Source organism: Chlorocebus sabaeus, chromosome 10, assembly GCF_047675955.1.
Source record: "Chlorocebus sabaeus isolate Y175 chromosome 10, mChlSab1.0.hap1, whole genome shotgun sequence".
Classification (NCBI taxonomy): domain Eukaryota; kingdom Metazoa; phylum Chordata; class Mammalia; order Primates; family Cercopithecidae; genus Chlorocebus; species Chlorocebus sabaeus.
Window position 1 is genome coordinate 28852548 of NC_132913.1, and position 21974 is coordinate 28874521.

Here is a 21974-nt window from a genome sequence, read left to right on the forward strand (position 1 = left end):
ATGATGCTTTTGATCAAAGCAAGTCAAGAAAGGTTGTGTCCTCCTCCTCACATTTTTTTGGAAAGCAATCCTATTCAAATTTAAAATTGAAGCCACTTCCTCTCTCCCTAACAGTATTGAAACCTAAGATACAAGAGCACAGCCTTAAATGCTATTACTCTGCAGCTAGTACAAAAGGAGAGGGATTTACATTAGAACAAGCGCTAAGAGTTGAGCTTCAGGCAAGGTATGATCATTATTTATAACAAGCTGATCTGCTTCTATATGATTAACAGAAAAACAGTGAATTAATGTTGTTATCTTAATATTGTTTAAATGGCCTCTAGATGTGGTGTGGAGCCATGCCAGGCAGAATGGTTAACACAAAATAAATGTCAGTGCAAGAGAGAGTTCTGGGAAACATTTTCACCTGGAGTAGAATATGCTTAATTAATGACCTCGAAATAAACTCTGATAAGCCTCTGGTGTATGGTCTTATTTTATTTGGGGAAAAAGGACACAGCCCGATTTAATGGGAATTTCTTCAGAGACTGGTAAAACTGGTAAGCTTCTGGATAATTATCAGCCATTTTTATGATTCCGTCTTTTCAAAATGTAGTTCATATGCTAGGTTCCCCGGCGAAATAGATGAGGAAAGTGTGGAACTAGAATGGGTAGCATTTTGTTATCTGTAACTGTATGCTTGCATATAAAGCTGGATTTTTGAGACACATACAACAAACCTTCTAATATCCCCCAAATAAAGCTTCATTAAATGACTGCTTCAGAATTAGTCATCCAGGATGTGAGCCACTGGTGCAATGGATAAGCAAGTCTGACTATGGATCGAAGATTCCAAAGTTTGTCCTTCATAATAGGAAAACTCAGTGTTCAAGTAAACTTAGTTGGGAGCATTATACCAATTGTCCTGAGACCTGAAGTGTCTTCATCAAGTGGGCTAAGTAGTGGCCTATATTTCAGGGATCTTATTTCTGCCTTTAGAGTAGGCTTCAGGTTTGAAGAATCCCTATTAGAGATCTCACTGAATGCTTTTCTTTCTATCTTTTAAAAATTAAACTACATAGGGTAAAGCTGTGGGCACACGACAAGCTGAAGGCAGAGAGCTGCGCGGGGTAAATATTTACAATAACACTTGATATTTAAACTCAGAAGAATTATATCACAAAGCAGTTTGGATGTTTGTAAATAATACCAGAGACACCTGGACTAGTTTGTAGAAAAACACCCAAAGTTACCAGAGGTTTCACAGTAATGTGTGATATGTAAAAGAAAGAGTGTTCCATTTTCTGAAAGATTCTTCACATTAATGCCATAGGCAACCACCAGAGAGTACCATAGGCTCAATCCAGTAAATTCCCTTTTGCCTTTGCATCACTCATTTTTTCCGCAATAGTGAGAAGGTCATAAAGGATCTTCACCTTATATTAGGTTTTTTGGTTAGGTTTTTTTTTTTTTTTTTTTTTTTTTTTTTTGAGACGGAGTCTCACTCTGTTGTCCAGGCTGGAGTGCAGTGGCGCAATCCTGACTCACTGCAAGCTCTGCCTCCTAGGTTCACGCCATTCTCCCGCCTCAGCCTCCCAAGCAGCTGGGACTACAGATGCGTGCCACCATACCCAGCTAATTTTTTGTTTACGTATTTTTAGTAGAGACGGGGTTTCACTGTGTTGGCCAGGATGGTCTTGATCTCCTGACCTCGTGATCCGCCCGCCTCGGCCTCCCAAAGTGCTGGGATTACAGGTGTGAGCCACCGCACCCGGCCTGTTTTTGTTTTTTAGGGTAGTCTGCAACCTTCCTGTCCTTGTCCTCTCTTTTTGTGACAATTGCCTGCTAAATTTCTTGGCTTTTTTGTTTCTGCCTACCTGCTTATTCTCCTTTCTTTCTGGTAAGTACTTTCTTGAATGCAGGAGCACACTATAGCTCTTTAAGGTCCTGTAATCATTGACACTACAGCAGCCAATATTACTGGGACCTCTAGAAATTGGCCATGAAATGACCCAAAAGTTGTGTGACTGTTTATTTTAAAAATCCTTATAAGAATCCTGCACTGCCTCCTAATGAGCCTGTATTTTCATACTGCCACATGCACTTTCACATTTTTATTGCTGGTTTATTAAATTTTAATAATTAATCTGTATGGATTTGAGATATAGATTTTGATAATTCTGGACTCCACTCTGGTAACTCTACAGCAGAGTATACCTGTACTCTTATTGAACACCTATCAATAATAAGAAATTAACTTGGACACTTTACATTGGAGTCAATTCTGCTTTCCATTTTGGCTAACCTTCACAAACATGTCCCAGAACCAGTGAGGAGGAAGAAATCTGTGATTTTGTTGCTGGGTTTCATTACGTGTTTTCCAAATAATATACTAGTTTTGAAGAAAATGTTAAGATTAAAAGAATACTGTGGTCAAATTCCTTTAGAAAATGTTCACTTTGCCAGGTGTGGCAGCTCATGTCTTTAATCCCAGCACTTTGGGAGGCCAAGGAAAGTGGATCACCTTAAGTCAGGAGTTCAAGACCAGCCTGGCCAAAATTGTGAAACTCCATCTCTACTAAAAATGCAAAAATTAGCCAGGTGTAGTGGCAGGGGCCTATAATCCCAGCTACTAGGGAGGCTGAGGCAGGAGAATCTGTTGAATCCAGGAGGAGGAGGTTGCTGTAAGCCGAGATCCAGCCATTGTACTCCAACCTGGGCGACAAGAGCAAATCTCCACCTCAAAAAAAAAAAAAAAAAAAAAGAAAGAAAGAAAAAGAGAAAAAGAAAAGGAAAATGTTTACTTTTTTCTTTACTACAAGAATTCTCAGAATCCTGAATGGGTTAGTAGACACTGTGAAGCACAGAGACAAGAGGTAGATGCTGCATAAAACAAATATACTTAATTATGGAATCTTTTTCTCACATAAAATTTTGTCAGACCAGTGCTGCACAGAACACATTTTGAAAAATTCCATTCACTGCAAGTTTTCTGATAAAATGAGAATAACCTCAGTCTAATGTGAAGGGGAAAATATAGTGTGTATACACTCATCACTATCTCATATGCCATACATTTTATTAATTTAGTCATGTGATGAACTGAGTAGTATTTTCCAAGAAAATATGCTGAATTCCTAATCCTGGTACCTGTGAATGTGACTTTATTTGGAAAAATCATCTTTGCATATGTAATCAAGTTAAGAATGAGGTCATTAGGGTGGACCTCAATACCAATGTGACTGGTAGAAGAAGGAGATTGATACACAAAGACAGACACACACAAAGAAAACACAACATAGAGACACACAGGTAGAATGCCATGTGTAGACTGGGACAGAAATTGGAGTATACATCTACAAATGAAGGAATGCCAAAGACTATTTGCCTTCACTGAAAGCTAAAGAAGAGGCATAGAATAGATTGACTCTGAGAGCTCTCAGAAAGAATCTACAGCAACTGACACTCTAATTTCAGACTTCCAGCCTCCAGAACTGTGATAGAATACATTTCCCTGGTTTTAAGCCACCCAGTCTGTGGTACTTTGTTATGGCTGCCCTAGCAAACTAATATAGATTTGTATACCAGGATGTGGGATTGTGGAACACCCTACATCCTGATATGATAACGTGGAAGTGGTTTTGGATTGTGTAGTGGGTAGAGGCTGGAAGAGATTTGAGTCATTTACTAGGAAGCGCCTAGATTGCTTTGAAAAGACTATTGATAGAAATGTGTATGTTACAGGTCCTTCTAGCGAGGTCTCAGACGAAAATGAGAACATGTTATTGGAAACTGGAAGATAGGCCACCTTTGTCACAAAGTAGCAGAGAACTTGGCCGAATTATTTCTACTTTTAAGAGGAAAGTAAACTGGTTAGTGATAAACTTAGATATTTAGTTGAGGATATCTCTAAGCAAAGTGTGCAAAGTACAGCCTAATTTCTCTTTGCTGCTTATCATAAATGAGACAAGAAATAAAGTAGTTCTGCTTCAAGACTGTAACACAGTTTAATACACGATATTCATCATTTGTTGTATATGTCCTTCTCTCTACTAGAATGTACCACACAAGGGCAGGAATGTTAGTCTGTTCTGTTCACTGATATTTCCCAAATGCCCTGACACCCACTGATGCTCAATAACTGTTGAGAAATGAAGGAAACTAATGCATTAGGCTGAAATTCTTACACTTAGCCCACAAATTTTTATGCCTAAATTTTTCAAATGATTTATAAAAAGTTTATATTAAATATAATTCTTGAAATTAGAAAAATATTTTTTTAGTCTCTAAAAACAATTTACATGACTATAAGTATACTGTGTTTACAAGAGATATACTAATATAAAATAAGAAATTAAAATTGAACTAGTGATGGTACTTGAAACAGAAACTCTCACTTAACTTCCTTGAAGAACATTTAAAAGTTTCAGAAAAAGAAAAGAACAGGGAGGTACAAATTTGAGTCCACATATGAAATTGGTTCTCAAGTAAGGTCTTAGCATTTATTCCTAGAATAAGATTTGGTAATAGCTGGGTTGACTTTAATGGCATAAATCCTATAAACAGTAATAGCAAATGAAGATCCAAGCTTCCATAGAATATATTAAGGGCATAAAAAATGATGACTGTCTTTATTCTTAAGTTAATCAAACTGCCACCCAAATCCTCATTGCAAAAAAAATGCTGGTCGGGCGCAGTGGCTCATGCCTGTAATCCCAGCACTTTGGGAGACTGAGGTGGGCAGATCATAACATCAGGAGTTTGAGACTATCCTGGCCAACATGGTGAATCCCTGTATCTACTAAAAATACACACGTTAGCTGGGTGTGGTGGCTTGTGCCTGTAATCCTAGCTACCGGGGAGGCTGAGGCAGGAGAATCGCTTGAACACGGGAGGCAGAAGGTTGCAGTAAGCTGAGATTGCATCACTACACTCAAGCCTGATGACAGGGTGAGACTCTGTCTCAAAAAAATAAAAAAATTGAAAAAAAAAAGAAAGCTATATAAAATGATATAGATTTTATATGAACAATTCAATATGTCGGGCAATGCAAACAATAATCATATTGACTCCCCCACCCCCATTATCTCCTCAGTAACTTTCATACGTGGCTATATCTACTCTTTGAAGAACTGCTGACACTCTGCTGTCAATTAGTTTAAAATTCTCTCTTCCTGTAATATTTGCATATACCTGACTTTCTTTCAAGATAGATCTTTAATTTACACTAGTCGTTCAAGAAAGATATTTTATAGATATAAAAAGGCTAACAATTATTACTTTAATTCATATGAAAATATGTATATCTAGGAAATATTTATTTACATTCCTCAGATTTATAAGCATAGTTCTTTTTAAAAAATTGTTTTGGAAATACCAGGGAACACCTTAATGCTTACTGCACACAAAAGATTTCAAACATCCATCTGTGGCTTCCAGTTTCGTATGTTACTAAGACTTTCAAATTAATCACTTTATAAATCTCTGGTGTACGATCACTCTTTACTGTTTTTGCTGCCTTATTCAGTAGCACTTATAAGTACTATTTTCTTAAAGCTCTTCAATTGTAACTCTCTAATTTTTCTGCCTTCTTTCCCCTACTCTTCACTACCTACAAATCATCATTCAAAGAGCAGTCCTGTCCCCAGATCTCTGCTTGGGTAATCAGACTTATTCTTCAAGTTCTTGAATAAATGTTAATATGTCTTCCATGTCTTCGCCAATTCCTGCAGGTAGTATTATTCAGTCCTTCTTTTATTTTATTTTATTTTATTTTATTTTATTTTATCATTGAGGCATATCTCTATAATATAGCTTACTGTATTTTGATTACATTTTGGTGTCTGCCTTCCCTGTGGAATGTGTGCTCATAAAGGCAAGAACTGTGTATTTTTTACATACCTATCTCTAGTGACTGAATAGAACCTTACACAACTTCAGATCTTCAATAAATATTAAACAAACATACAAACAATAAAAGTTTAGGGAGAAGAAAAATCAAATCAATTACTATGTGTGCTGTTGCTATGTAAGTCAAAGTGTTATGGAAAATAAACAGACTAACTTATGTGAGCATTTTTATTTCTATGGGTGCAATTTCAGGGGTCCAATTTAATATGGTGATGTATCATTTGGCTGGACTGCAGGACAGAATGGTACATGCTAGCCTTTAAAATAATTTTCAGAGATCAATGTGGTTATTTCTATTTCTATAAAATTTTCTCTGGATTTCTCATATCTATCAATGCTTTCCTTACTTAGCCAGTATTTTCTCATAAGATTATGGTAAAACAATATGCATTTTCCTCTTCAGATAAGACAAAATGAGTTATCCAGTAATAAGTGTTCAAAGCAAATTCTTCTACAATACTGACAGATTCACAAGATAGGACAAATAGAAGGAATTGTAGGCTTTTAAAAAATGTAATTAATACCAAGTTTACTTTTTGTCACTTTTTATTTTACTTTTCCAATGTAAAATTTTAAACACTCTAAAATGAGAAAGTGGTATAAAAACTCCCATGTGCACAAGTAATTAACTTTAATAGTTATCAATGTTTTCTCCTATCCTAATTATTTTATTCTAAGGCTTAAAACAAAATAAAACATGAACCAACAAGCTATTTATTAGTAGTTTTATAGGACATCTAGGCTATTTTTCAAGAAGTAAAGTAAAGACATGCTGTAGCCCCTATTGCAATGAGAATCAGAAAAACAATGCTTGCGAAAGGTTCAAAGAAAAGTCCTGAGTGTTTGCTATATGAGTCAATATTCATGCGCTCACGGATATGCATTTATCTTGAAGTCTGAGGGTAAGGAGAAAGCACTTGCTCTTAAACAGAAAATTATTGTCCTTTCTCTGGTGTGCTTTTTTTTGCCCCCTCTAGTGATTCATTGCCATCCTTTTACACATTGGCCTTGACAATGATTACAGCAAAAGGCAACTGAGAATCCTAGTTCCTTCTACAGATTCCTATAAAAGTTGGATATTCCTCTGCCTTGGGCTCATTAACTAATGAAAGTTCTATTTATTTCAACTTCAAACCAATATTTTATGCCTTTTATGTGCAAGAAAAGGTCAATCATTTTTTATTACTCAATTATTCATTTATTCCTTCATTCATTGAACATTCATTGAACATTCATTGAACATATAGGGAAACGTAGTTTTTCCTATGTTTCCCTAATTATAGACAGAGTTATAAATAAGCAATACTTTGAGAGAAATAAAAACTAAGTGCCATGGGAACATCTATAAAAATACATAGATGATTTATATGACCACCTGTTTGTGGTCTGCCTCTCTATCCGGAGAGTAAGTTGGGATGCTACCACAACAGTCTATCAGTGAGAATTAAACTATAGAAATAGCAGTGAAAGTGGCAAAGATATTGTGCCGGGTATGCTTTGGTGTGTGGAGCTTACCTGATCCTCCTGTCTTTAGTCTCTGCCTCTGAATACATGGAACTAGATGGTTGATGCCACCCTTCTGCACCTCATGTGATAGGATTAAAGTGGGTAACTGAATTAAGGGAGTCCATCCAGAGGCTGAATCTTGCCAATCAGTTATTTTTTCATCTTACAGAACTTGAACTAAGAGATAAATAGGAAAATACAGTATATATTGGTAGCAAGACAGAAACAAACTTGTGGAGTTCAAGTGAGTTGCATTAAAGTAAAACTTTATAGGGAGGATTCAAGGATTTTATCTGCTATGGTCTCCCAAGGCTGTCTCGAACAGAATAACTCACCTATTAGAGCCCTATTGATTTCTACTGAGTTAGTGCTTCCCATACTGTTTGATTTCTCTATTCAGTTACTTGAAACCTTTATGCCACTCCCCACCTTAACCTGCTTTTCTTGAGCCTTTTTAGGGAATTTCTGCTTTTTATAATCATAGGTCCTGATCTTGAATAGGCATTATTTGCTGGAACACTGTCCTGCCTCTATTACTGTATTTAACACTTTCGTATGTTTTACATAGTAAGCTATGAACTCTTTTTAACAACAGGAGGAGCTAATACTTCGTATTTTATTCCCACATCCAGCTTATACCTTGGGACATTATTGGGCTTAATAAATATCTGTTAAAATAATAAATGAACAATGCATACGAGAGGTATTGAAGAGAAAGGATCTCAGGGAAAATGATATTTGATTGGATGAAGGGAAGAGAAGAAAAGCTAAAGATGATTCGGCAATTCAATTAATTTGCATTGTAATCTGCCTGTCTGATTAGTTTCGTTTAAATATGTACTAGGAAATTTTCTGTTTCTTAAAAATGTATAATAATCAACCACATATTAAAAATGAGTTATTAAGAATCTGTGAGTTTGCAAATTAATGAATTCAAATTATCTGGAGCTTAGTTCAACAAGAGTAGCCAAAGAGCAATGTCTCTTTAGAAACACAAGATAAGATTAGAGGATAGATGCTTGGATTCTTTTGAGACATGGGATGAAATTGGCAGAACACAGAGGTACAGCTTTTATTTATCTCTTAAGGAAGCAATACCTTCTGGTAGAACCGTAAGTTGAGAACATGATCCACCCACTCTAAAACCATCCTACTAGCAGATTAAAAGGGGCTAATATTGATGATTGTCGGACATAATTATTTCATGCTACTTATAACTGGCTATTTTAAAAGTTATTATTGCTATTTTTTAGAGACAAGGTCTCACTCTGTCACCCAGGCTGGAGAGCAGTGTTGCAATAATAGCTCACTGTAACCTGGAACTCTTGGGCTCAAGTGATCCTCCCACCTTGGCCTCCTGAGTAGCTGGAATTACAGGCAGATGCCACCATGCCCAGCTATTAAAAAAAGAAAATGTAGAGATGGGATCTTGCTGTGTTACCCAGGCTGGTTTTGAACTCATGGCCTCAAGCAATCTTCTCACTACAGCCTTCCAAAGCTCTTGGATTACAGGCATGAGTCAACATGCCCAGCCATAACTGGCTAGATTTGAAAGTTAATATACTTTGTATATTCATAAAAGGGTTGTGAAGAAGATTAGCAAATAGGCAATTTGTGACATATACTGTCCCTCTCTATGAACAGCTTTTAACAAAACTATTACATAACATTGATTATTCTAACAGGTTAATTGTAAAAGACGTGACCGGCTGCATCTCTCAAAAAATAATCAGTTTAATTTCCCTAAACCATGAATTAAATAGAAATGGTATGTAGAAGAGGCAATACAGGTTTTGTTCTCTCTCTAGAAGTTCATTCCAGACCTATTAGATATGAGAAGGAAATGACAGTGTATTTTCTATGATGTTATTTTAGTGACTCAAAATAATTTTCTGGCTTTTCATAAATACATTGAATATGTTAATACATATTTTATAGAAATATTTTCTGTTCAAATTATTCATGGTGGAATAATAGACCCAAAATTTAAATATACTAAACCACTGAAATTCCTTCTCTGTTTGCACCACTCTGTTTTTACCACTGTTTTGGTTTTCCTTTTCTTTTTTTTTTTTTTTTACTCATTTAAATGAAGACACCTTTTGAGAACCCATTTGGTTGAAGTCTTAGTTATAGTATTGATTTTTTAAGTGGCTTGTATCATTCAGGTTAGTTGGACATACTGGGAAAGTTTCCAGACGTTGGCAGAAACCCAAACTGAACTTTCTTCCAAAAAGTCATGAAGAATTTCATTAACCTTTTAATAAAGAAAAAAAGGTATATTTCTCATTTGTTCAACTCTAAGGCCATGTATTCCCAGGAGAACAAAAACAGCCAGACCATAGCAGGATGCTTTTTATTTACATCAGTGTTTGTACTTGAAAAAGTAAAATGTTAAGACTGTCTCTATAGTCAGTAATGCAGGTCTGGTGAGCTCCAACGCTCATATGTTTTACATACATTGAACGCATATAAAATTATATATGCTCTATAATACTTTATAATGATCATCAATGTTCATCTTGTTACTGAGTACAATGTTTTAAAATTCTTTTTCAATTGGCAAATAAAAATTACGTGGAAAGGGGAAAACTAATATTTATGAGTTTAAAAGAATTTTCATTATTTATTTTTGTAAAATTAACATGAGTAATGATGACTTCTGACCATTGCCTAGTGTAGTTAAGATAAATGACTTGATAAGAAAGAAAATACCAGAGAAGTAAAATTAGAATTAAATACAGAGATGAATTCAGGCAAACTTCTATCATCAGTGTTACATAAAGCTTGATTCATTCAGTGAATTTTCTAGATGTGAATGAACTTACAACATTGTCTTTTAAACTATAAGTAGGATTAAACTAATCATAGAACTGCTTCAGAAATGTCAAAATTAAGGGTTCTGGATAATAATTGATGAATCTCAGTATTTTCCTAAACTCATCAAAACTTTAATACCTTTAAATATTTAGATTTAGTCAGAAGTTTATGCAGGAAGGGAGGCAGAAAATGAAATACTTCTTCCAACAATTTTGTCAGAGATATTTCTTTCACAATTTTGAGTTTTAGGGTTTAATGTGAGAATAAAAGAATGGGGAACTGATTTTATAGGAATAAGAAAAGAAGAAAAGATGTGGGAGGAGAAGTAGATCCAAAAATATAGAGGAAATATTATTCATTACTCTCTCTGTTTTTGTTTGTTTGTTTTTGAGATGTTATTTTGATCTTGTTGCCCAGGCTGGAGTGCAATGGCATCATCTCAGCTCACGGTAAACCCCGCCCTCCAGGTTCAAGTGATTCTCCTGCCTCAGCCTCCCTAGCAGCTGGGATTACAGGCATACATCAACACGCCCAACTAATTTTGTATTTTTAGTGGAGATGAGGTTTCTCCATGTTGGTCAGGTGGGTCTCGAACTTCCGACCACAGGTGATCTGCCAGCCTCGACCTCCCAGAGCGCTGGGATTATAGACGTGAGCCACTGCGCCTGGCTCATTACTCTTATTTTATAGTAAGGGATTTAACTAATTAATGGATAATATTTAGCATTTATTTCTAAATTTAAAAAGATGAGAATTCAAAAATTCTACATTATACATTTAAATTGCTCATCTATGAACATCACAGCATGCTTCCAATTTTTAAATTTCTTTATAGACTTTAGAATGGTACATTTAAAAAATGTTGAATAAAGAGAAAATGGATTCTTTTTGATTTATGTGACTTTCATGTCAATTACTGTACTCAACTTCCTTGTTAGAACTTGCACATCAGCAGGTAGTATGGGTTTCTGCTACGTACCTTTCAATATATCTACTTAGAAACTGCCCTTTGAACCTCAACTTCTTGCTATCACATCAGTAAAGTGATTCACAATACAAATGGTTGCATTAACTATTCCAGGACTATGTAAGAATCCATTTTTATTGACATGCTATGTATCCACACACTGTCTCTGGAAAGTAAAGAGGAAGACTTCATTGTCTCTGCAAATAATATCAGCCAAATAATTCAAAGGATTGCTAGTAACTATCCTATTTTTTGTGTGCTGCTGGGGTGGCATTGTGAACCTCTGATGTTCTCTAGGTAGCTGTCCTGCTGCTCTTTCCAAATTTGTCAGGTTATTTGGCACCTGATCTGACCTTAATATCTAGGATGAACTGCTGAGCTAAGAAGTGTTCTGATTTTTTGGATGCTTTGCCAAATTCCTCCCCCAACCCCTGCCACCTTTAAAATAACAAGGTCAATCACACAAAAGAAAGATGGCAGAGTTTCAGTTCCAATGATGCTGATTATCAGCATAACACGTATGGTTCAGCATGACATCAATTTGTCCTTGAAGACTACGGCAAGTCCAGCTGGAATTGGCTAACATAAAGCAATTATGAATCAAAGTGCCCATTTTCTAAAGATACTTTACAACCATCTAAGAAGCCGCATTTTTAAATCTGTCTTCAAAGCTATGATCACTTAATTAAAAAGAAAATCACTTTTAAAGGAAACATTCATGTTAACTCACATTGGCTATATCCAAATAAACTCTGAATTAATGAAACCACATTCTTCAAAATCAATCAAATGAATTGCAGAGTTTTGTCATTTATTTGTTATGAATCAGTTAAGTTATGAATCGGCTGTAAAGATGGTAAAAATAAGCAACTATTTGTGGACAATGGTATATAATGCTCCACATCCTAAGGATTCCTTTCTTACTATTCTGACCAAGCAGAATTCCAAAAAGTGCTTTCTTATGAAATAATTTACACCTTCGTCTTATTCTCATTACTTAAACACTGCCTTTTTCTTTTCTAATTTCCTGATAGTAATCCCCACTGTTCTCTAGGTACAGGTTTTGTAATTTGGTCTTATATACACTCACTGAAAATACCCTCAATGTTACCTGAACAGATCATGGTTTTACCTTAGACTTCACCCACTTTGGTATAGAGTAACAAGCAAGCAAAATGATAACACAAAGTTCTGATCCCCTCTTCACCAGGGCAACACAGAGACATGTTATGACTTCTAATGCATACAGAAACAAGATTAAGTCTGAGTGTGGTGGCTCAAGCCTGTAATCCCAGCACTTTGGGGAGCCAAGGTGGGTGGATCATGAGGTCAGGAGTTTGAGACTCGCCTGGCTAAGGTGGTGAAACCCCGCCTCTGCTAAAAATATAAAAATTAGCCAGACGCAGTGGCAGGCTCCTAATCACAGCTACTTGGGAGGCTGAGGAAGGAGAATTGCTTGAACCCAGGAGGTGGAGGTTGCAGTGAGCTGAGATCATACCACTGCACTCTAGTTCTGGGCAACAGAGCAAAACTCCATCTTGAAAAAAAAAGAAACAAGATTAGTACATAATATATACACAGCATGCAAGGAATAAAATTAGTATATTGTGTATGTGTATAGTCTGCAGTAAGTTATCCATAGAGTAAGTAATCCATACAGTAAGTAAATCTTCATTTGAGAACTCTTAAAGGCAGTTAGTAAGGTACAAGTTGTTTTTTATTCATCCAAACAAAAGTTTTATTGCAAGCCAGTCACAGGCATAATATTATACAATCTGAGCAGGTATATTATAGAACTTTAAAGTAAAACAAATGTCAACCATCAGCTGACATTTTATGCATGATGACAGTGATGCTCAGAGAGGTTAAGTAACATATCTTAAAGTATCAACAGCTCGTTGAATAAAAGAGGACTAGAAAGTTGATGTTATTCTTTCCACAAAACTGTGGTTTATCTTTGTTTAGAATAGCTAATATATACTTTTTTATATCTATTTAGACGATTATTGCCTTGGAAATACAAGAATATTAAAAATAGAGCTGGAAAATATCTTTCCCTGTTTATAAGTTTATATATCTATCTCTATCTATAAATAGATAGATATAGGCCCAAATATGACAACAGATTAGCAGATTTACAATTTAAATCTAGTTACCATTTTCAAAACCAAACTTTATTTTAGCATTATTCATTTTCCCTATCTCATTTTTATAAATGTAACTCATGAAAAGGTTGAAATTTAAAACAAAAATAATGTCTCCTCCTCCTAGGAGCAAATGTGTTCTATAGTAATTAAAGGTAGAGGAATTCGAATTAATATGTTGCTTGTGGGTCTTTTCTTTGTACTTTTTAAGTCACAGAATTTATTCAGCTGATGAAGTCTTCAATAAGACACCAACACAATGCCAACATGATTCAGCAAAAATGTATGTAATTATTCAAACATAGAATAGTACCTTGAGTGAGGTAATTAATATTATACTCAATGATAGGGTATTTCAATTGCCTGAGATAATGGATTTTTTAAAAATGTGTTGAATCATATATCCATTCTAATTAGGGCTAAGAAAAGTCAGAAGAAAGTCAGATGAAAAGCATACTAAAGATATTACGAAAACGTTATCTACTCTGCACATTTTTTTCTAATTTTTCTAAACAATCTTCCTTTGGTGCTTCTATTTTGCCCAGTTATTTTAACCTTTTATTTGTTACTGAAAGAATGTAATCTTCTTGAGGGTAGAGATCCTTATTTACCTTTTTATTTCCAGGCATAGCGATTGACTTATAGCTCAGTATATATATGCTACATAAGTGAATGAATAAACGAAATAAATATATTATGCATTTACATGTGATGTTAGATATTTTAAAGTCTGTAGTTACTTTTAACAGACGTCAGTGTTACCTCAACTTCACTGAGCATATGAATCACCTAGGATTTTTATTAAGAATACAGTTTCCTGGCTGGGCGTGGTGGCTCACGCCTGTAATCCCAGCGCTTTGGGAAGCTGAGTCGGGAGGATCACGAGGTCAGGAGATCAAGACTATCCTGGCTAACACGGTGAGACCCCGTCTCTACTAAAAATACAAAAACTTAGCCAGGCGTGGCGACGGGCACCTGTAGTCCCAGATACTCGGGAGTCTGAGGCAGGAGAATGGCATGAACCCGGAAGGCAGAGCTTGCAGTGAGCCGAGATCGTGCCACTGCATTCCAGCATGAGTGACAGAGTAAGACTTCATCTCATAAATAAATAAATAAATAAATAAATAAATAAATAAATACAGTTTCCCAGGACTCTTTATTGAGGAGTTTTAGGTCTTGACTAGGAACCTATAAGATTAAAACTGCCCCCAGGGAAGTTTTATGGTCAGGTAGTTTGAAATAATCTAGAGAATTCCGTATTTAGATTGCATATTTCAAGAGCATTAAAAATATATTTAACTTAACCTTATATTGTTTATAATTTACGTGGAATAATTAATTATTTTCCCTAATTTTATGAGAAGATGTCACACAGCAAATCTTTATTCAGTTCCTATTTAGGGGTTATAGACATAGAGAGGTTTAAGCACATACTACACTGCTTTACAAAACTCACAGCACATGAAGAAATAAACATTTGAAAATAAATTATTAGAGAGCCCAGGAGTAAATCCACATAAGTACAATAAACTGACTTTTGACAAAGGAGCAAAGGCAATACAATGGAGAAAAGATAGTTTTTCAACGACTGGTGCTGGAACAATTGAAATCCACATGTTAAAATATAAATCTAGACCCAGACCTAACACCCATCACAAAAGTTAACTTGAAATAGATCAGAGACCTAAATGTAAAATGCAAAACTATGAAACTCCTAGAAGATAACATAGGAGAAAATCTAGGTGACCTAGGATTTGAAGATAACTTTTGAGATACAGCACTAAAGACACAAACTATGAATGTAATAATTGATAAGCTGGACTTCATTAAAATGAGAATCTGCTTCTCTGTGAAAGACAATGTCAAGAGAAAGAGAAGCCACCGACCGGGAGAAAACATTTACAAAAGACATATCTGCTAAAGGACTATTTTACAAAATATACAAAAAACTCTTGAAACTCAACAATAAGAAAATGAACAACCTGATTCAAAAATGGGCAAAGGATCTAGACACCTCACCAAAGAAGATGGCGAATAGCATATGAAAAGATGCTCAACATCATGTATTATCAGGGAACTGCAAATTAAAATAATAACAAGTTGCCACTAAACACCTATTAGAATGGACAAAATCCAGAACATTGACAACACTGAATGCAGACAGGAATGTGGAACAATGAATGAGAATTCATTGTTGGTGAGAATGCAAAACAATACAGCCACTTTGGAAGACAGTTTGCCACATTTTTTCAAAACTAAACATATTCATACCATACGATTCAACATTTGCGCTCCTTGAAGGTTACACAAATAGTGGAAAACTTATGTGCATACAAAAGCCTGAACACAAATGTTTATCTCAGCTTTATTTACAATTGCCAAAATGTAGAAGCAATCAAGATATTCTTTGGAGGTGACTGGATAAGTAAATTGAGGTATATCGTGACATTGCAATCTTTTTGGTGCTAAAAAGAAGTAACTATCAATCCAATCAAGTCATTGAAAGACATGGAAGAAACTTAAGTGTATATTACTAAATGGGGGAAGCAAATCTGAAAAGGTTACATACTGTATGATTCCAGCAATGATATTCTATGAAAAGCAAAACTATGAAGACAGTAAAAAGATTATTGATTTCCAGGACTTATGGGGAAGGGAAGAATAAGTAGGAGGAACACAGAGGATTTTAGGCAGTGAAGCTACTCTGTGATACCACAGTGGAAGATAATATCATTTTACATCTGTCAACACCTATGCAATGTATAGTAGGTGTCTCCAACACCCCGGCAGCAGACCAGTACTCCTCTGTGGCCTGTTAGGAAGTGGGCCGCACAGCAGGAGATGAGCTGCAGGCCAACCAACATCGCTGCCTGAGTTCCACCTCCTGTCAGATCAGTTGACACATTAGATTCTCAAAGGAGTGCAAACCCTACTGTGAACTGCATATGCTAGGGATCTAGGTTGCATACTCCTTTTGAGAATCTGATGATAAATATAATGCATTTGGATCGTCCTAAAACCATTCTCCTCCACCCCTGGTCCATGGAAACGTTGTCTTCCATGAAACTGGTTCCTGGTGCCAAAATGGTTGGGGACCGTCAATGTACAACACCAAGAACGAACCCAAAGGTAAACCGTGAACCTTGGATAATTATGCTATATCAATATTGTTTCATTGATCATAACAAATGCATCACCCTGGTGCAGGATGTTGATAGTAGGGGAGGCTGTTGGGAGTCGAGGAAGTCAGAAAGTAGAGAGTTAAGAACTCATTGATTTGATGGATCAATGGAGATGAAGCTCAATTTTGCTGTAAACATAAAACTGCTCTAAAAATAAATTCTATTAACAGATAAATTGTAATACTATGTGGAAAAATTTGACATACTTTGAAGGTTCAAAGATAATCCACAGTTAGGTGGCTGGGTAAAAGAGCAAACAGGGTCTCTGATCAGAGAGTAGGACTCTAGGACCCTGTGATTTGCTCTACTTATAAATCTTCACCTAGACTTTACATTACAGGGTAACACCACCACCCACCAAGTGCTACTTTTCTAATATATCTTGTGACATTGGTAAGAATAGATGATGAAAATCAAATTTTGAGTACAATTTCCTTTTGTGCTTGATTTAATGGATCAATAGAGATGAAGGTAAACATTGTATTTGATTCAGAAAGAAGGTAGGTCTCAGAAAATTCATAGTAGTCTTCTTTTCCTGAGTTTATTTCTGTCTCCTTACTGGTCAGTCATTACAAAAGCAAACTGTACTCACTTTCTTAATGTTGAGTAAGCAATGAATAGGATGTAAAAAACAAATTCCTTGATGGAAGAGCTAATGCTTTTAACAAAATTCTGCTGCAGAGTGACCTACGAAATTTTAAGAAGCAGGGTTTTAAGAATGGTAAACATGATGAACATGGTAAGATAAATATCTGTCAGTCTTCAAGCAAGGTTGCCTACAGTGGAGGGGGAAGCTGTAATAATTTTCTGTTATAAAAAAGTTTCTAATTTTTTTTTTTTTGAAATAGGATCTCACTCTGTCAGCCAGGTGGGAGTGCTGTGGCACAATCTCAGCTCACTGCAGTCTCTACCTCTGGACTCAAGCAATCCTCCCTCCACAGCCTCCCGAGTAGCTGGGACTACAGGTGCATGCCACCACATCCAGCTAATTTTGTTTATTTTTTGTAGAGATGAGGTCTCATTATTTTGCCTGAGGCTGGTCTTGAACTCCTGAGCTCAAGTGATCCTCCTGCTTCAGCCTTCCAAAGTCCTAGAAATACAGGTGTGAGCCACTGCACCCAGGCTGAACAAGTGTTGTATGAGGATGTAGATACATTATTACCTTTAATTTGCACAACTAATCTATATAAGCATTATCTCCATGTATACATGAGAATCATAATGTCCAAAGATCACACTCCATAAGAGACTAAGCCAGATCTCTAAGTGCTATTTTTTTTTTCAAAGTTACCATGACTAATCACTCTTACTATGCCTGTGGGTCTTTTGAAAAGCAAGGTTTAGAGTGTGCTAATATTTTAAATGCCCAGTGACATTTTTACCCTCCATTTACTATAGTAGTCATTTCTAAAGAGGAAAAAGAAAGGAGGGCTACAAGGAAGATGGTGAGAAATCATCAAATCAAAATACAGTAAGCTACTTGAAATTCTACCATCTCCACATTTTCCTATTTAAACATTGCTTTTTAATGAAGAGCTTTCTCTGAACCCCCCTACAATAAATTAGTTGTCTGCACTTCTTTATAACATATCAAATGAGCTGTTGGTTGTCTTACTTCTTAAGTATTAAATTCTTGAGGTAAGGGTCATTTTTCTCCTGACCCTTGTACAAATCTATCACCACAGCTTTATTCCTAGTGCCTAGGATACTTTCTAAATACATGCTGAATACAATAAAAAGATTTGAAATCATATAAGTAGTGTTGCTTCTTTAAATATCCATTCTGAGTGATACTTGCCCTGAAAACAGGTTCCAAATATACTGCCTCCACCCTTTCCACCTTTCGCTAATTGTATGAGGTTGGTATTTCCAGCATTTAACTCAAAATGTAACTTGGGGTTGTTTAACCAACCATTTTGGGAATTGCACTTCACACCGAGAGGACTGAATCTCAGGTTAATATATCAAACTGAGGCTATGGCAGAATCCTCTTTCTTCTTATAGACAATCCATATTCTTCTTATGACCCTAGCAGAGAATAGATACCCAGCCAACTATTTGATTAAATCCTCTGTTCCCACCAAGAGTGAAGTCACTAACAAGCTGAGAGATCAGGCATGAGAGAAGAGCAATCCCACCCCATGTCAAGGCATTCATAAGTTGGATCAATACAATCTTCAAAAGCACCCACAAAAATAAAAATAATGTTCTAACCTCATCCAAGGTCCCTCACCCCCTATAGCTAACAAAACGCAATATTCTACCACCCACAGCAGTAGCTTAATGTTCCCTGCCGCTGTGGAAAATGTTTTATTGGACAAATAGGCCACACTAGCTATCGGATTAAGTAGTATCTACAGAATCTCAAACCATCACACACAGGAAACTACAGGTGTTGGGCACAGAACAGAGAGTGCCTACTATATTGATTTCTACAGTGCTCAAGGCAAAGGTAAAAAGAATGAAACGGCTGGAAAAAACAATACTAAGTCACTAGCATAAAGGAACAGGAAATCTCTTAAGCAAAGCTGCGGGGATAAAATCAAACTCCCAGACAAAAGTCCTCACAGGGAATTCTTTAACTGGCTTTAACTGTCACGTTCAGAACTTCTTTACATCTTGAACTACCAGTTTTTATTTCAATTCCAACTCAGTCTTTCATGAAGGTTTAAAAAATTTGTTTCATTCTGATATAGCAAAGATTTTGCCCTTCCCCTTTCCCAGGCTGATCAAATAGAATACAATTTAAAAGTTATAGTGAGTCATGCTGTAACAAAAAAAAAAAAAAAAGCAGAAAAAGTCACGACAGATGGTCCCTGACTTTCGATGGTTTGACTTCACAAATTTTCAGCTTCAAAGTAAGTTTATCAAGATGTAGTCCCATCCTAAATAGAGGAGCATCTGTAGTTGGTTAGAAATTTCCTTGCAAGAACATGCACGGGGGTGTTGAAATCAATGTCTTAAGTCATGTTTGAATCACTCATCCTTTCTTTATCCAACTATCAATTGTGCATATTGTAATCCTTTTGGGATGCTCTTGAGCTTCTTCTTAATATTTTTCTAATTATGCCTTACTTTCCTCCACCTTTACAGTTTATTTTTTCTACTTTAAGAATCATATTACAGTACTCTCCCTTTCACTGATGCTCACTAGTATACTGTAATCATCTCCTATATTGCATTAGTCCGTTCTCATGCTGCTATAAACGACTGTCTGAGACTGGGTAATTTACAAAGGAAAGAGGTTTAATTGACTCACAGTTCACCATGGCTAGGGAGGCCTCAGGAAACTTACAATCATGGCAGAAGGGGAATCAAACACATCCTTCTTTACTTGATGGGAGGAAGGAGAAATGCCCAGCAAAAGGGGGAAAAGCCCCTTATAAACCCATCAGATCTTGTGAGAACTCACTTACTCACTATCATGAGAACAGCATGAAGGTAACTGCCCCTATGATTCAATTACCTTCCACTGGGTGTTTTCCACAACATGTGGGGATTATGGGAACTACAGTTCAAGATGAGATTTGGGTGGGGACACAGCCAAACCATATCATACCTACCACATGACAGTTTTCATATTATCTATATTATATGAAAATTATAGGAGATCATTGTGTGAACTGAGCTCACGCACTAGGTCCAACAGACCAGACTGAACAAACTAGAATGGAGTAACTTGTGCTAGGTTCTATGCAATCAAAATGAATTTTAAAATGAACCAGTTTTCCAAAAAAAGAAAAGAGGAAATTCACAGCAATCAATCAGAAGGCGGCCTGGTTTACCTGAGCCAGCTGGTAAAACAGGGAAGTTCCTCTTTTTAAACCCTGTAAGGAAAGTTACTTTGTAATGACCAATCTGATTTTTTGTTCCTTCTTTCTGCTTCTTCAGCCCTTTTCTGCCTATAAAGCCCAACTTCTTTGCTCTGCTTATCAAAACAACTTTTCTATATCTTTGATGGGATGCTGCCTGATTCATTAATCACCAGTAAAGCCAATCAGATCCTTAAACTAAATTTCTTGAAAATTTTTAAACATTTATAAAGGCTATAATTGTCAAGATATAATGTAAGTTTTAGGAAATGTTACCAATTTTTTAGTTTTATTTTTTTAGACAGGGTTTCACCCTGTCACTCAGACAGACTGGAGTGCAGTGGCACAATCATGGCTCACTACAGCCTCAACCTCCTGGGCTCAAGCAATCCTCCCCGCTCAGCTTCACCAGTAGCTGCGTGGGACCACAGGTATACATAACCATACCCAGATGATTTTTGTATTTTTTGTAGAGATGGGGTTTTGTCATGTTGCCTAGGCTGGGTTTAAACTTTTGGACTCAAGCAATCCACCCACCTTGGCCTCCCAAAGTGCTGGTGTAACCGGCATGATTATATACATTTTAAAATATGCATTAAAAAACTCATATAATAATTTATCTAATGTTTATAAAGATTCATAGCACTTAAAACACTTAATATAAGGAAATTGATATTTCCAGTTCCCCACCCAACCTAGACATCTGGCTTGTGTCATTATTTTCTTTAGTTCTTAATGAAATGCAAAGATGCTAGACAGAGAGTAACAGAATGCATTTTAATCTGTTGGTGAAGTATTATCTGGCAAAACGTAGTCTATTACATTGTTTCTATATCCTGAATATTTCCTGGAGGCATTTCGACAGATGAGAGAAAAGTCAGTGCTATACTATTCTATTTTTCACATAAAATACAAATTTGAGTTTGCAGTTATCCTCTGAGTCTCATCTAAAACACACACTTTCTAACTACAAATAAGCTGCATGTGATAGAGAAAGTTTTTAAATATACTTTTAAATTTTGTTTGTTTGTTTTATAATTCAACCCAAATGGGGTTGGCATATAATGTAGAATGAAGGACAGAATGGAGCCAGAGAGTCAGTGGTCAACCATGACATAAAAATTGATCAAAGTCATTCAAAGTCGTCTAGAACTCTGCCAATTAGTCTGAATCATGAAATATTTACACACAGACTACCATGAGAATGTATCGTGTTAAGTGCTACAAGAACAACAACAACAAAAGTATAAAACTCATTCTCTGGGACAGGATCATTATTTTTTCCATGCCATAATGTAGGATTATAGCCTAAACTATTAACTTCTAAATATGTTCTAGATTTAACGAAGATCAAATCTGTTTACGATTTTGACATTTTCCCCAATATCAAACTGACAGTCATCTTCAAATTCAGAACTTTCCATCTGAATGGTATTTTGGATATTTCTCTGTATCCCTTCTTTGATACTGCCTTTGCCAGCTCTGAGAATAAGATGATAATTAGTCTCTTGTAAACACAGAAAAGCTGCATAATACATAATAACTCAAAGGAGAAAGCTTTTCAAACCTGTGGGGATGGCAGCTCTCTCTCTTAGTCTGTTCTTGCTTTAGAGACTGTAATTGTGTATTCCATTCACATCCATATCATCAG

At 36.0% G+C, this 21974-nt stretch overlaps 1 protein-coding gene across 1 annotated transcript in view; it reads right to left on the reverse strand.

The window, feature by feature from the left end:
• LRP1B (LDL receptor related protein 1B) overlaps positions 1-21974 on the reverse strand; it is a 1897925-nt gene that overhangs the window by 1360691 nt on the left and 515260 nt on the right. The gene's annotated exons all lie outside the window — the stretch shown is intronic.